General features: G+C 42.7%; 1 long non-coding RNA gene across 1 annotated transcript in view; it reads left to right on the top strand.

Annotated features, from left to right (window-relative positions):
• The first annotated feature begins 2554 nt into the window (after nucleotides 1-2554).
• The window catches only part of LOC146357693 (uncharacterized), a 141712-nt gene continuing 126522 nt past the window's right edge, over nucleotides 2555-17744 (top strand). The window contains exon 1 of the long non-coding RNA XR_014786818.1: nucleotides 2555-3231. This is a non-coding gene — a long non-coding RNA (uncharacterized LOC146357693). The remainder of the gene's footprint in view (nucleotides 3232-17744) is intronic.

Below are 17744 nucleotides of genomic sequence, written 5' to 3'. Positions count from 1 at the left end.
TGGCCCTTACCTACACACAGAAATGCAATTAACTCCTGTACAACAAAAAGAATTTGATTCAAAATTTCCATCCTCTAGCACTACTTAGCTAGAGCTTTATCTTTTGGAATTATTTCTATTTTAGGATGTCCTTATCATGTTTTCAACATATCACTTACAATTTGCTTTTCTCCTGCGGATTGAACGTATTATTTGTTCTCATGAAAGCAGGCCAAGATATCATAAATTTCAACCTGCCAGCTGTCCTCTGGGTTGTTGCAGAACAGTTCTTACTATTTTGGAATTGTTTGTAGAATTATTAAGGGAAAGCGCTGTCCTGTGGTGCAGTAGGTGATTTTAGACCCTAGAGTTAAAAGTATTATGGGAGCCCTTTAGATAACCTTGTGTATTACTTAATCTTAATAGATAACCTTGTGTATTACTTAATCTGTGAAGCAAACAGTTAACATTTTGCCCCCCCCCCAAGCCCCATGCTATCCCATGCTTTACAACTGCTTCTACATTCCTCATCGGTTATAGCAGCAACAACTCTATTTGCCAATGCTGATTAAAAAAAGGAAGTCTGAGCATGTGCAGTTTTGCATTTTCATTTCACTTAAATCATAGCACCATCCTGACTACAGGAATAAAATGGAGTTGGCTCCTGCTGTCCTCATCACCGTCCACTCTCTGGGTGGTCATCTCCCCCCGCCCCCTGTGCGGCAAGGCCCCGAGGTCCAACCCTTACTGATCATTCTTCATCCCCCTTTGCAAAATGTAAAATTATGTCTGGAATTTGTTAGCTAGCTTGCGTTTTAGGGCTGGATATGAGCAATAAATATGCCAAACATGTGTAGAAATTTTCTTGGTTTTGAATATTATATTTATTATAATTTATATTCAGTCCTTAAAATTCCACACTAATTATTACTACGCAGTACTAATTACTATACATGTATCTTCTATCCTCTTCTAGGATATGCTGAGGATGTAATACCAGCTGAAAAACAAGAACTGGTGTGTTACTTAATCATTCCAGCTCAAATTGAGGTGGCAAATAAATGCATAAGGATTGAAGATAAATGACTGGCTGAACAGAATATGGCATGAGTTACGTATGGTAAAGTTTATACACTTCATTTGGTTTAGAGGTGGTGGAGAAAGGGTTATTAGTGTAAGAGGTGAAGGACTGAGGCCTACAGAGTAGGGATGGAGGAGAATTCCGCCACGGATTTCAGTGAGGCTGAATGCAATGGCATTCGGCCCCCCGAAACCCATGGTGGAACGGCCTCCCACCCGCCGCCACCTCGCGGAATCCCTCCTGGGATGAAGCTTACCTGGGGTGGATGTTCTGGCGGCGGCGACGGCAGATGGTCTCTCAGCCGGCTGTGTGGCCGCAAATGGTGGCTGCCATAGCAGCCGCCATTTGCGTCCTGCCAGGCTGCCATGATAGGCAACATAAGTATTTACGTAGCCTATCACAGCAAAGAGCAGGGGTGCAAACGGCGGCTGCTACACCGTTTGCGCCGCTGCGCTTTCTGTGATAGGCTACATAAATACTTACATAGCCTGCCTATCACGGCAGCCTGGCAGGACGCAAATGGCGGCTGCTACGGCAGCCACCATTTGCGGCCACAGCAGCCAGCCATGGCCGGAACTCCGGCTGCGTATGGCCCTGGCCGGCGGCTCCGCTGAGCCGCTGCAGAGCAGAGCCAAACCAGGGAGGATTCCGGGGGGAGGGACAGAGCGCCTCTCCCCCACTGTGAATCAAAGCTGCAAAAGGTAAGTGACTTTCGTACATCCCTACTACAGAGGCAATGAAAAGAAAAAAGTCAGGCCTAGAGGCCTGCGTGTTTTTGTTGTTGCTGGGAGGGGTAGTTTAATTTCCCTGGATAATTTCTTTTTCTGGAGTTAGGTTTCATTTCTCAAGGTTTGAAACAGTACTTTCGGTCTGGGGCAAGGAGGGGATATAACAGGAGAGACCGGAGAGAGAGGACCAGAGAGAGAGAGAGAGAGGAAGACCAGAGCCTGAAGAGAGCGCAGGAAGAAGCAGCCTGGAGAAGTCTAAATGCAGCTAGGGTAGAGGAACTTGAATTTTTGGAACCTTCTTTTTATTTCAGTGCCTTTTGTATCACTCAGATCTATTGTGTAAACACCTTTAGTTGTTATTTGCTTGCTTTAATTTACTAGTAAACTGTTGTAGTTAAAACCCAAGTGTCTGAATTGCCAATCACCCCATGTCTACAGCCTAAACCCATGTTATTGGGAAGGGGAAGTTTAAAAGAAGGAAGGTGGGACCCTTAAGGAGGCAAGAGATCCTTAAGGAGTTGCTCAGGGGGTCCATATCATGAGGGGAACCATGACAAGGGGTTTACTTTACATTGGAATGTATTTTGCAATAAAGGACCCTGGATGTTAGCTCTGGCAGTGGTCCATGGCATTTGCCCAAGTGCGCCATGTGCTAGTTCTGGCATGGATTTTAGTAAAATGAGAATGGGAGAGCTCTAAGCATGTGCACTTGAAGCTAAGCTTGAGCGTTCCAAGGTCAAAAAGAGATGGAACAATGAGGCAGAATGCCAACAGCTGAGGTGGAAGTGGGGAGAGGAAGATCTGGAAAACAGCCAAGATGCCACGAGAAGAAAAGCCTGAGAAAATGCAATGAGGAGAAAAACCCAGTGTTATGGATAAAATATCCCAAAGTATCATAATGACGCAAGTGGGGTCCACCTGCTTTAACAAGTGCTATGGTGTTCCATTGCCACTTTCTCCAGCTCCCCACTTTCCCCCTAAAACTCTTTGGTCTGCTGCAGTAAGGGAAAACACAAAAGAAAAACCCAAGGAAAAGAATTGTCCTGAAATCTTTTCAAATGTGTATGTGCATGGAAGTGCTTTTACAGAAGTGCAGCATGCCGACAACAGATTTTGATTATACGTTGTTTGTAGCTGTATTTGATCCTTGCTGGATGCAGGCTTTCTCTCTCGCTTTTGTTCAAAAGAAAAAAGAGGCATTTGTTGGACTGTTAGCCTCAGAAAGTGCTACAAAGAGAAATGATTCCACTTCAGCTTACTGATTGTGGGGAGAAAACCACTTTAGGAAATGTTTATAGCCGACGAAGGAAATCTTAAACCAGCGAAGCAGGAGCCCATGAAGTTATCAAGCAAGGAACTTTTATACCGTTGGTATTTCAATAAAACAGGTCAAGCTTAAGTTAACAGAAGAATAACTGTCAAGGACACCAGAGTCAAATCAAGGTGAGTTTATCTTATTGAGAAAGTCAAGGGTCTGGACTCAAGGTTACATTGATTAGTTGTGGTCCTTTGAGCTACCCTGTCATGGTCTTGTCAGGGTGGTCAAACAGTGGTTAAACAGTGGACTTTAACGTCTGGATTCTGTATCTGCTTTAGGGATTAACTGCGCAATTCTTCTGTGCATGTTTACTCCGAAGTAAATCGCACTGTGTTCAGCCAGCGGGGCTGTCTCTCAGGTAGGGTTGTGCAAATCAGCAAAGCTTGAGCACATTGAAATTCTCTGATTCCCACCTCAAAGCTCCTTCTGACTCATGTTGTTGTGGGGTTTTCCCACCTGAAAATTTGTGCAGATTTTTATATACATTTTTTCCAAATGTACACATCAGTTCTTTGCATTTTTGAAATGTATGTATTCTTGTCCTGTGGAGTAAAGCCTGTTTGTGAATATGTGTCAAACGTACAAATTTTATCATGTGAGTTTTTCGAATACATGCATGTTTCATACTCATTGTGTTGTTGTGTGAATCGTCTCACAAGCCCAGAAATGTATGATCTATAGACTGTGTTTGGCTCTGCGTTAAGTTCTAGAAGGTGCAAATTGGATACATTCCGGTCAAACCAATTGAAACAAATTTGCTGTATGCTCCCAGGGACCTGCATAAGAACTTGCAGGCTAAGAGCATGGAACTCAGGTGCTCCCAATTGACACTGCCATCCTTAGGACTGGAAAGCCCCAGATTCAAATCCTCACTCAGCTAGGAAGCTAAATGGGTAACCTTGGCTACTCACTGTCTCTCAGCCTTATCTACCTGGTAGGGTTGTCATGAAGATGAAGTGATTTTATTATTTATTTTTATTCTGCCCTTCTTTCAAGGAGCTCCCCATTTAGGAGCTCCCCGTTTTATCCTCACAACAACCCTGTGAGGTAGGTTCAGCTGAGAGATGGTGACTGCTGTACAGTCACCCAGGAGATTCATAGCTGGGTAGGGATTTGAACCCAGGTCTTCCCAATTCTAGGTCAACACTCTGACTAGTACACCACACTGTCTCTTGTGTGAGTGTGCACGTCTGTGTGATCATCACTTCCCTGAACTTCTTGGAGGGGTGGTGGGAAAAACATTTAATATATAAATAAACAAATAAACTCCTACTCAGGGTTACACATGCTGAAAACCATTAGGTATGCCTAATTCTGCATAGGATCAGGGTACACATACATAGCACAAAGTGCAAGGCTGTCATCTTTGATTGTAGCGTAAAAGGTGATTCCAGGAGAAAAAGAAGTGTGTTGCACCACGTGCTTGCTTGGGAAGTGTTAATCTGCAACTGCACTGGCATTTTAACATCCAGGGTTTCTTCTTTTATCTCTGCAAGAGGCACTCTATTCAATTCCCAGATCCTCTTCCTCTCTGATGATACTAGAACCTGGGGTCATCCCCAAGTGAAGCTGATTGGAGGGAGATTCAGGACAGATACAAGGAAGTATTTCTTCACACAGTGCATAGTTAAATTATAGAATTCACTGCCATGCCATGTAGTGACGGCCACCACTTTGGATGGCTTTAAAGGGGGATTGGACAAATACATGGAGGAGAAGGCTATCAATGGCTACTAGTCCTCATGGCTGTATGCTACCTCAAGTATCAGAGGCATTATGCCTATGTCCACCAGTTGCTGGGGAACTTGGGTGAGAGGGTGCTGTTGCACTCATGTTTTGCTTGTAGGTTTCCCATGGGCAGCTGGTTGGCCACTGTGTGAACAGAATGCTGGACAAGATGGACCTTTGGTCTGATCCAGCATGGCTCTTCTTATGTTCTTAAGTCTTCTTTACAAACAGCTCTTGCTCTTATGCTCTTGTCTTCCCTAGACATTCATCATCACACCTTCTTGACTGTGGTCCTGTCTCTGTGCTGCTCTTGTTGAGTTTCTGTTGATTGTATTTCTCTAGCTGGGTGCTGGACTGCTTTGATATCTTGATTTCACCAAATAATAATCTGAACAGATTAGAATGTACAAAACAGCAGCAGACTCTTGCCAAATTAAGATATAATAACTACAGTTTGGTGTTTTAAAAATATGGACCTTACTCCAAATACAAAGAGCATAAACCATTTACAGAACCTCCTAAATGTATGATTGTAGTCATTTTACACATAAATGAAATAGGCAGAAAAATGTTGTGGGACATTCAAGGGTATAATGTGAAATAAAACCAGGGTTGTTGTCCTCAGACACAAACCAAATAGCAATTATGTTCTGAGCTTTTGGTTTTTTACTGGTCCTTGAAAAGTTATGTCTCTCAAAGCTGGACTATGAGTCCTTTTCTGTTTTGGCTGAAAAAATATATTTTCAAATAGCCTAGGGAAGGGGAGATTTCACACGTTGTAAGGCAGGAAAGAGATACTGATTTTCAATTACATACTGGTTTGTTCTATGAAGACTTGTTTTACTCCATCCTGTTTTTATCAGTGATTCATTTCTGGTAGTTTATAAGCTTCATAAAGACTCTGGACTATCATCTTTCCTTCAGGGGCCCCTTTCAAGTGTTGGTCTGATTTTAAAAAAGAAAAGAAATTGAATATATTCTTTGTGAAGCAGTTTTATTAAAAAAAAATCCTGCTGACCTTATATGGCACACAATAATAGCTTACATGGTATGAGCTAACTTGCAAGATATTCTTGATACAAAGGATCAGGGGCTTGGCTTCATGCAGCCTTTCCTGACCTGGTGCTCTTCAGATATGCTGGTTGACAATAAGGCCAGCCTACCATTAAGTAGTGTGAAGCAGCAGCCGCAGGCAGAGGGCGCTGGGTGGTGCAGAGCAGTGGCAAGGTGTTGGAGGACAGGCTGTGTGTGCCATGCGATTTGTCCTGCATCCCCTAAGCTCAGGTGCAGTGGAGGGTGACATCCTGTCACCAGCACTGAAGTAAGATTTAGTGGCCAGTCCAGACAGCTTGTGTAATAGCAGGGTGGGGAGAGGGGGCACCATCTTATTCCTTGCCTCAGGCTGCAACAGGTCTGGGACCAGCTGTATTAGATTTGGTTTCTGAAGAATGGCGGGCAGTCAGGTGTGAATTTACCCAGAGATATGCAGTATTTAATGCAGTATTTAATGGCATTACTATACTTTGCTAGAGCAGTTGGCAGTTTTCATGATTTTAGAGTGGGTTCTCATAGCTGTCTTCACAAACAGTGAAGGCCTGCTTTTTTGCTACCAACAGAAGCTAAAACAATGCACAGTAGTCACTCTTCACACTATGTACATTTTTAACCGATAAGGGATGTTTCTTTCTTTACTATGAGAAAACTCTTTTCTTGCCAAGAGAAAGGCCCCCCTTTCTCCACCTGGGTGAAGGGAAGGGTGAATGTGTGTGTTTTCTGACTGATGAGACCAGCCTTATAAAATCCTGAGAAGATTGGCCTGTTACCTGTTCTCATCTGAGAGGGGGAAGGCGCACCACCTGCTGAGATAACCAGCTCCATGGGACGGTGCCCGTCACTCCTCTGGGAACCAGAGTGACTGAACCAAAAGTTAAGGGTTCAGAATAAAAGGCTTCTTTTATTCTACCTGCATCCATTTTCCATCAATAAACTCTGTCTTTCTTTCACACGAGTGGACTTGGGTCATATTGGAATCCTTAAATCTGTTGTGTGTGTGGATCCTGGCTGGACCAGGCCCCAGCCCTGACTACCATCACCCCCAGCCAGCAATATGGGAGGAGAGGTCATTTGCAGGGACAAACAGCAAGTGAGCAGGAAATGGGCTTAACCATTTCCAAGTCTGCTGATTCCCTCCTGCAAATGTCACCCCCACCCCAAGGATGTATTTCCTCCAGCCATGTTTACTTCCATTTTTGGCTCCTAGCTGGGGGAAATAATGATTTAAAAGGGGCTGGGAGGACATTTGCATGGGGGAATAAGAAGTGAGAGAAGGCTTAAATACCCTTTACTCACCAATTCTACTCTTCAAGTTCCCCTGACCCCACCCCTGTCTTTCTCTCCTAGCATGGAGTTCTGCTCTCATTCTCTGACCCAAAGCACACAGTACTTTAAAAACATAGCTGGCAGCTATACATTTTTTCTTTTTTAATTCAGAGTGAGTGCAGAGGACCCTAGCATGGGCGGTTAGGGGTACTTGAGTCCTTCTCTTCCCCACTATGGATCACGATGGATTCACGATGGAGCATGTGCAGTTTTGCGTTTTCATTTCACTTAAATCATAGCACCATCCTGACTACAGGAATAAAATGGAGTTGGCTCCTGCTGTCCTCATCACCGTCCACTCTCTGGGTGGTCATCTCCCCCCGCCCCCCGTGCGGCAAGGCCCCGAGGTCCAACCCTTACTGCACCAGTGTTCATTCTTCATCCCCCTTTGCAAAATGTAAAATCATGTCTGGAATTTGTTAGCTAGCTTGCGTTTTAGGGCTGGATATGAGCAATAAATATGCCAAACATGTGTAGAAATTTTCTTGGTTTTGAATATTATATTTATTATAATTTATATTCAGTCCTTAAAATTCCACACTAATTATTACTACGCAGTACTAATTACTATACATGTATCTTCTATCCTCTTCTAGGATATGCTGAGGATGTAATACCAGCTGAAAAACAAGAACTGGTGTGTTACTTAATCATTCCAGCTCAAATTGAGGTGGCAAATAAATGCATAAGGATTGCAGATAAATGACTGGCTGAACAGAATATGGCATGAGTTGGCTGAACAGAATATGGCATGACCCTAGCATGGGCGGTTAGGGGTACTTGAGTCCTTCTCTTCCCCACTATGGATCACGATGGATTTCCCAATATGGATCAGGGCCTGTGATATGCTTGTATTATATATTGCAAATTGTGATCCATTTGCTTTAATGCTACATCTTTAAAATAATGTGTGCTTTGAGTCTTAGTCATGCAAGGAGTTGGACTTAACTATCAACTGTTTTTCTCCATATTCTTTTTCTAAGGGTGTTTCTGGATGAAGGGCTCCCGACACTATCAGTAAAAAGGCAGCCCTTCCCTTTTTATCTCCTTAATACATTTTCTTTTAGGAAGAAAAAAAGTTGAAAGAAGGAGTGGGGAAACACAGGAGGGCTGCAAACTGAAGCCCTTGTCATCTGAACCCCCTGTAAAATTATGTGAATGAGTCAGGATTGCACAATAAAGCCTCATATGGAAGCTCTCTAACTGCAAGGGAGCATGGGATTGCCAGAAAGAAGAAACAAGTACTAATGGGAACAATTGAACTAAGTGTGTGAATACTATTGAAATGAAGCACAAGGAGTTACCATATTCTGCATCAGAAAATGCGCAGGCCTTAATGAAGCTTGTAACCCACTGACTGCAGTACCACTGATATAATATGATTGAATACATGTTTCCTTTAACAGAATAGGACAATCAATGTACAGCCCATTTAACTTTGCCACCCAGGGATAAGCCAGATTTGTAGTTCCAGTCTGTCTCACCTGCAGTTCCTGTTTGCCTTATGTAGAGAACTGAAAATCATTTTAATGTTACGTTCTTGCCTGTATGATTCCCATAGTAAGCCATCAGAGGATATATAATTCCTTCATGCACAAAATGAAAAGATCTCCAACCTAGTTTCAAGAGTTATTATTACTGCAGAGGTAGAGGCACATTGACAGGGAAAGATATGTCCAATCACACTACTTCTTTGATGGAATGAGATGAATATTCACCATGAACATAGCCATCAGTGAATAAATGAATGTAAAAGGCTCTATTTGTTCTTCCTCACATCGTGATTGAGGTTTCTGATTTCTCGTAGCTTGTATAGCTTCATTTAATACTGCAGTGGTCCTTGAGAACAACAGGAAATTAAATTTTTAAGATTATATTCTTGGGAACCATTACTTCTTTTTTTTTACAAGGACAGAGAGAAATTCCTTGAACAACTCTAGCTCAACAACCTTACATAGTTTGTTGTCCTGCTGCCCACATCTTTCTTTGTTCCAAGGATAGGGCTGGCCCAAGACGTTTAGCTGCCTGAGACAAAGAACAAGATGCTGCCTCCCCCATTCCATGACAAAAAGCAACTAGCCTGGCAGTTGAATCTTACTTGTGGCAGAATAGACTCTTCTACCATGGCTGGAGACAGCAGTCTAGCTTAGGGGGTACAGGTTAGGCTAACTTAGGGGGCTCAGGGGGAATGGTGCAGGGACTGCCACCACTGTTGCCTGAGCCAGCTGCCTCATTCTGCTCAATGGTAGAGCTGGCCTTGTGGAGAAAGAGCCTTCTTAGATCTATTTTAATTATTGCAATTTTTCAAATATCTCTGCGTTCAGGGCAGGCTGAAGCTTTCAAGTGACTGCAGCAAGAGGATTAAGCTAAATACTCTATGTTTATTAATGCAAGTTAAGACGATAAGCAGGCACCGCAATAAAATGCATTGGATTCGCCACCTAACTGGTTTTTGTGGGATTTTTTTTTTTGCATAGCTTTTAGCTTCTATGCACAATGATATTTTTAATTTGGTAAGCAAATACTGAAAATGGCAAAATCCATGCTTAAGCCCGTAAAAGTTCACGCGGATGTTCTGGGAACAAGCTTCAAGTTGATCCATAAACATTTGCTGCTGATGCTAAAACTGTTCATATGGAAAGAGCAATTTAAAGAAGAAAAACAGAATCAAACTAGATTGAATTGGGTGGCTGCACGTGTTTTATGCACGTGTCTCTCCCAGTTCCCAGATAAAGCAGAAGCAGGTGGGGGAATCTCCTTTTTACATGAAAAGAAGCATGCAGGAGAGGGATATGAAACTTGACTTTGCTGAGTTCCATTTCTTGAACCAATTTTCTCCCTGTCTGGTTCCCTTCAGTATTAGAGCCAGGGTGAAGAAAACTGCTATAAGCTGCGGAGCATGCTGGCACAGAGGAGTAGTGGGTTTTGCTTCCCATCTGCTTAAGTGTTCCTTTTTGTGTAAAGAATAGACCCCACCCCAGGCATGTATGGTTGCCCCATCCCATTTGGACTGACCCACAGAATGCTTGGTTTGAAGGTCTCCCAAAGAGTTTTAGATGGTTTAAGAATGGTTTGAGACCATTTTTTAAAAGGGTAATCTTAAAGGGTAATCTTTTATTTTGATGAAATAGTTAAGAGCAGAGACATCACACTGACAACAAAGGTCCGCATAGTTAAAGCAAGGGTATTGCCCGTAGCAACCTATGGCTGCGAGAGCTGGACCATAGGGAAGGCTGAGCGAAGGAAGATAGATGTTTTTGAACTGTGGAGCTGGAGGAAAATTCTGAGAGTGCCTTGGACTGCAAGAAGATCAAACCAGTCCATACTACAGGAAATAAAGCCAGACTGCTCACTTGAGTGAATGATATGAAAGGCAAAACTGAAGTACTTTGGCCACATAATGAGAAGACAGGAAACCCTGGAGAAGATGCTGATGCTAGGGAACATGGAAGGCAAAAGGAAGGGGGGCCGACCAAGGGCAAGATGGATGGATGATATTCTGGAAGTGATGGACTCGACCTTGGGGGAGCTGGGGGTGGCGACGGTTGACAGGAAGCTCTGGCGTGGGCTGGTCCATGAAGTCACGAAGAGTCGGAAGCGACTGACCGAATAAACAACAACAAATCTTAAAGCTGCAATCCTATACCCTTTTACCTGGGAGTAAGCCTCACTGAACTCAAAGGGACTTATTTCTGAATTGACATGTATAGGATTGCACTGCAACAGTAATATCCAGTAGCTCACATTTCTGTAGTAATAAAAGCCTTGAATTTTGCTACATTCATAGAATCAGTCTGAATTAGGTTACTATACAACTACGCTATTCATGCTATTGAAATACATCTGCTCATTGGCTCAAACAAAACAGAGTGCTTTCACGCCTCACAGAAACAGACTAGAGCTATTCTGTGCAAAATGTAGGGTGGCCAGGTGTCCTACTTTACCAAAGACAATATCTGAAGGGCTGTCAGAGAACTGTCCTCTATTTGCGCATTCTTTATTTGAAGGGCTGTTCCAGTCCAAATCCAGTCTAAAGATAAAGGAGCATTAAAAGGGAAAACAGGTTTTTTTCTATTTAAAGTATAGTAATTATTTCTAAATTGGCATCTGTACATATAAATTAGCAAATGGAAATTTTATGCAATTCAGTGCCCTGTTTTGCCTTCTTTCTTTTTGTTTCTTTTTAGTGAACCCGTGGAGGTAGGACATGCATACTGGAGTTTCACATGTTGCAGTGAATTAAACAGTGTGGTAGTATGAACTATGAAGGAAAGCAAACTAGTGTTTGTGTAATGTTGGATTTCGCCTATGATATCCCTGCCTTTTAAACTGCTTCCTTGTGTGAAGCTATGCTGAATTTGTGTGACAAATGGGAACTAAACAGGCATTTATTGACCACAAAAATGTACAGAAAGACCCTGGCTATTTACATGGAAGTTTTCTATCTTTGGCTCTTGTCCTTTACAAATTAATATGTGGAATCTGGAATCCTGAAAAAATTGACTTTTAAAAAAGGCTTGAAGCACAGGATAAGATTCCCCTCTCTTCCATTTCAGTGAGGAAAGTACTGACCACGTGGTTTTTTACTTCACAAAGTAGCCACCTTTGTTTTAAATTTAAACAAGTGTGACTTCAGCCACAAAGATAATAGTTTAAAATCATACAGTAGTTCTGTGACATTATATTGAGTATTTAACATGGCATAAATTGTATATCCGTTCTGGGGACAATCGGTGTACAAATAAGTAATTCCAACATTAGGAAAATTTCTGGTTAAAACTGTTCACCTCTTTTTACAGTCCTTTGGTGGTTTGTACTTAATAAACTCTGAAGTTCTTTATCTTCCTTTAAGAGTACCCATTCCAAAGTGGTTAAAAACCAGAAATAACCATTCATTAAATCATGTTTAACACATTTTACCAAGGTAATTACACAATTACAACATGGTCGTTTATGGCCTGTAAACACATTGAAATGAGGTATCTGTGTTTATGGCCTTCTCTATAAAAGCTGGTAGAAATGTCAGAGGTTAATAGTCATCACGGCATGGTCTTCAGAGTAGGCTTAATTTTGGTCAGGGAAAAATGGTGGTGATACAGTTTTGGAGATTCCACTGTCGCTAGTTTATTTCCTTTGTCTTTTATAATTAATCTCAAATCAATATGATCATTTTAATTGAATGCCTTTTGCTGTTAAAGTATATAAACATATAAAATGAAAAAGTAATATTCATGTATGTGCTGATCAAGCTACTATTAAACACTCTCTCTCAAAAATTAGCAGTTGTGTTTGAAAGTTTAAGATGTGTTGAATCTATCAGTTTTCCTTTGGTTTTAATGTTCTTTTCAGGTGTGCTTAAGATTATAGGATGAAAAGCCAGCGTGGTGTAGTGGTGAGAGTGTTGGACTGGTTGCTGGGAGATCTGGATTCTAGTCCCCATTCGGCCATGGAAGCTCACTGGGTAACTTTGGGCCAGTCACAGACTCTCAGCCCAACCTACCTCACAGGGTTGTTGTTGTGAGGATAAAATGGAGAAGAGGAGGAGGAGGATAATGTAAGCTGCCTTGGGTTTCTTCCAAGAGGAAAAAAGGAGAGATATAAATTCAATAAATAAAAAAATAATAATAAATCCACATCCCATTATTATCCCTTATCCACTAATAGATTGTGAAACATATGTAGCAAAATCTTTGCATCTTATTCTCTCTATTTATTTTTTATATTTATACTGTTTTAATAAACATTTCAAGGCAGCTCACAATAAAACAATAGAAAAACAGGATATAGTGACCCCAGCGACAATAAAAAAGACAGGAGGGTAACACAACTTCAGCACGGGCAAAAGCTCACGTACCTAAATCCACTTGCTGCAGTAGCAGAGCCCTGCTGCCTTTTCTGATCATGCCTGCGCACGCCGTTGCACAAGTGCTAATGGACTGATTTGTAAACCTAAGTTTTACAAGCAGTTGTGCAATCAGTTGCACAAGTGGAACTTTAGTTGGATTCTTCCCCTGCCCATAGTTTGGAACTTGGTTTTCACTAGCGCAATGTCATTTGCGCCAACCAAATGACACTCTTGGATACAGCCCATTGAAACAACATCTATCCCCCTTCACATATCCAAAATGGTGTAAAGTACTTCTGGAATAATGAAAGGTTGTGGCTAGAGTTCTGCTGTTGATTTGGCTTTTAACCATGATGGATCAGATCTGGTCTGTCTATCAAGTGAAAGTACAACAGAGGAGAGGCAAGGTATGTGACAGCTCTGTGTTTTGTTTTATTTATTTTGCAGAGTGAGCTGTAGCTCTTTATTGTCATCTTAGATGAAGCAGATCAGATAGAGAATGGCAAGGTGCATATTAATCATAGCTCAAAACCTGAAAAATGAACAAAGCTTCTCTGTACTCAGATAACATGTCTTTCACATGCCAAAATGATTTAGCTCCATGCCACGTGCTGATGGAGCTGAACTTACTTTCCTAGAGTCCTTTGAATTTTACACTTAGCGCAGTTCGTCATAGCTGAATTTAGGGTCACTTTCACTTTATTTGTGTAAAATATTGACTACTAGCCACATTTCACAGTCAAAATAGATCATGATGAAAATGCATCGAGCCTGATATAGAGACCAATGTACCCTTGATCTGTGCATGCGCCTGGGCTTTTGTGTGCTGTACTTAGTTCCCACTTGACTTTGAAACCACGTGCTATAAAAAACCCTTACAGTGGCTTTAATTGCATTTTAGTATACCATGTCAGAATTTGGCTTTTCATGTCTTTTTTTGTATGCACTGGATGCTTTTCTCTAAGGGCCCAATCCTATGCATGTTTAGACAGGAAAAAGTCCCACAGCTCCCAGTATTCCATAGCCAGCATGGGTGGCTGGGGAATGCTGGGAATTATAGGACTTTTGCTGTCTAAATATGCATAGGATTGCACCGTAGGTGTATTACCAAAAAAGCCCCTACATACTATTGAGCTGAAATAGGGAGGAGGGTACCTTTTTGCAGCATAGTTCACCAGCTGTAACCTCCCTCCCCATTAGGTGATCTTTCAGAGATCAATCGATGATGGGCAAAATTATAACCTCTAGGAAAGTGGGGCATGCAGTACTTTGTACAGCACCGCCTCTCCCCCTATATTTGCAAGTGCTTTGCCAAGAGGCAGGGATGGGATCCTAAGTTCTCAACAAAAGGCAACCCCCCCCCCAAGTAGGGATGTCAGAGAATTTCGTCACGAATCTCGGGGAGGCTGAATGCCAGCGCATTCGGCCCCCCGAAATTGGTGGTGAAACGGTCTGCCCCCGCGGGACAGGACTTACCTTGGGCGAATCCTCCTGGTGGCGGCGGCTGCGGTGGTGGTTTGGCAGCGGTTCGGCGGCGGCGGCCGGTCTTCTGACCGGCTGCTGCCGCCGCCATTTCCAGTAAAAAAAAAAACAACACGTGATAGGCTACATAGAATCATAGAATCATAGAATAGTAGGGTTGGAAGGGGCCTACAAGGCCATCGAGTCCAACCCCCTGCTCAATGCAGGAATCCAAGTCAGAGCATCCCTGACAAATGGCTGTCCAGCCTCGTCTTGAAGGCCTCCAGTGTGGGAGAGCCCACCACCTCCCCAGGTAATTGGTTCCATTGCCGTATTGCTCTGACACTCAGGAAGTTTTTCCTGATGTACATAAAGATTTACGTAGCCTATCACGGCTAGATTTTTTAAAAAACCATGATAGGCTATGTAAATGTTTACGTAGCCTATCATGGCTGAGTAAAACAAAACAAAAAAACCCCGCGCTTATGCAAATGGCGGCGCCCATGGGCGCCGCCATTTGCGTACACGCGGTTGTTGTTTTTTTACTCAGCCGTGATAGGCTACGTAAACATTTATGTAGCCTATCACGGCTGACTGTAGGGACGCAAACGGCGGCGGCTACGGCTGCCGCCATTTACGGCCCGGCCAGCCAGGATTCGGGGGTGGAGGGACGGAGTGCCTCCCCCTCGGCCAGAATTTCGGGGGGGAGGGCGGAGCGCCTCCCCCCCACCGCAAATCAAATTTCGTTCAAGGTAAGTGACTTTCGTACATCCCTACCCCCGAGTTAGTTTTTCTTTTGGAGAAAACTGCAGGTCCTCTCAAATGTCCCCTTTTCTATGAAAAATGAGCTTCATGAAAATTTGATTCAGTGCTACATTTTGCTCACTTGCGCGGTCTCTCTCTTCCCCCATCCCCGTATTGACTATGGCATTGTAAATGCATGCCCAAAATTGCCCTTATACCCAGCCTCTAAATATCAGCCACAAAAGCAAAGACTTAGAGCAGGGGTGGGCAACACAAGGCGAGGGGGCTGGGAGAGGCCGAGGTGCCACGTGCGTGTGTGGAAACAAGGAGAAGTTACAGCTCTTTGCTTTGAGAGTTTCTGTGGAAAATATCAGATTTTAACTCCACCTAGCACAAAACCCACTGGGCCAAACTGTCTGAAATTGTGCATGTGGCCTCCTCTCCATGGGGGTGGAGAGATCCCCAAATTTCATGCCTGTATCGTAAAAACTAAAAAAAGTTATGACCGTTTGTGTTTTCCCATGCAAGTCAATGGGAAAATGCCAAAAACGGGAGATCCGGATGTCCGAATCTTGCTTTGGATTTGGATCTGAGTCGGAGCAGGAGCGGTCCGAATAGGTCCAAAGCAGATCGGGATCACTTTGGATGATCCGAAGCGCCATCCAAAGCGGATTGAGGGGTCTGTGCACAGTCCTATTAATTGCGATGACTCTTTCTTCCCCATCTTAACATAACGTCCTCTCCCTGGATTTGAATACACTTTTTATTTAGCAACCATGTGGCAGATAATTACACTTTCTTTTGTCTACCTGAACCTATTGCAGTCAATTCCGTTGAGTGACATTAAGTCCTAGTACTGTGAGAAAATGAGAAAAATTTCCCTGTATCTACTTACTCCATACATACATAATTTTATAAACCTCTGTTTTGTCCCCCTTAGGTCTTTTTTTCTAAACAGAAAAGCCCCCAATGTTTTAACCTTTCCTCATAAGGAAAATATTAGAGCCCCCTGATCATTTTTATTGTCCTTCTCAGCACTTTTTCCAACTCTCAAATATCCTTTTTCAGGTGGGGCAAGCAAAATTGTACACAGTATTCCAAAAACACAGTCACACCATAGATTTCTATAAAGGCATTATGACACTGGCCCTCATATATACAACCCTTTTATTTATTTTATTTATTGCATTTATATCCACCTTTCTTCCTCTTGCAAGGAACTCAAGGTGGCTTATATGATCCCCTTCCATTTTATCCTCACAACAACCCTGTGAGGTAGGTTAGGCTGAGAGTCAGTGACTGGCCCAAAGTCACCCAGTGAGCTTCATGGCCGAGGAAGGACTAGAACCCAGATCTCCTGAGTCCCAGTCCAACACTCTAACCACTACACCACACTGACTCTCTCACACTGGCTTTTCCTAATAATTCCCAACATTAAGGCAGCAATCCTATATACTGTTACATGGGAATAAATCCAATTTAACTCAGTGGGACTTACTTCTAAGTAAATATGTATAGAGTTCCACTGTAATCCAGGTTTTTAAAATTACTGATGAAAGTCCACTCCAAACAGAAACTCATGATAAACAAAATCCACGAATGGGAGAGCAACAAAATTCTTCATACTTTTCTAATGAGTTTGAAAATTTGGATGGACATAACCAAATTGACATGGCATAATGTGGGTTGGGTAGCTATAATATTGTCATTGTATATCTGAAGGAGCATCAAGAATAGCGCAGCAACATGCTTGGAGGGGAGCAAGCTTAGAAGTCTCCTTGGGATTGGGAATTCCGCCTTAGCAGGGTTCTTGATTGTACAGAGGTTTTTAAATTGCATATGGTAAAACATTTTATTTATTTATTTATTTATTTATTAAATTTGTTAATCGCACATCTGGCTAGTCACCCAGCCACTCTGGGCGATGTACAACAACAAAACAGTTAAAACAATAAAATTCTACATTCAAAACATCATAAAAAATACCCTAACCCACCCCAAATGTCTGCCTGAACAACCATGTTTTTAATGCGTGGCGGAAGCTCATTAAAGAGGGGGCATGGCGGAGTTCCCTAGGGAGGGAGTTCTAAACATGCTTAGAAACCCTCTTCAGACATTCATGCTGAACACAGGTATGTCTGAAGAGGAGCCCACATGCATGAAGATATTGGAACTGCGTATGTGTGTGTCTACTTACCCCTGTGCCCTTTTGGCCCTGACACATTCAAGCAAGTGCCTGAACCAGAGCTATAGTTCCACTCTATTCTGTGCTGGTCACACTGCACAGTTCTGGGACCATTTCTGGACAACCATCTTTGAAGAAGGACATTGACAAACTAGAGCACATCCAGAGCCAGTGCTCTGGCAGTGCTCTTACCAACCAATGCCAGGTTGGTAAGAGGACTAAAAATCAAGTCCTGTGAAAGATCTGGGTATGTATAGCCTGAGGAGACGATCATGGGGAGACATGACAGCAGTGGT

This window comes from Heloderma suspectum, chromosome 1, assembly GCF_057233095.1.
Source record: "Heloderma suspectum isolate Gila_16-S chromosome 1, 16-S_ref, whole genome shotgun sequence".
Lineage (NCBI taxonomy): Eukaryota > Metazoa > Chordata > Lepidosauria > Squamata > Helodermatidae > Heloderma > Heloderma suspectum.
Note: the sequence above shows the minus strand (reverse complement) of the source record. Positions and strands in the feature narration are given on the sequence as shown.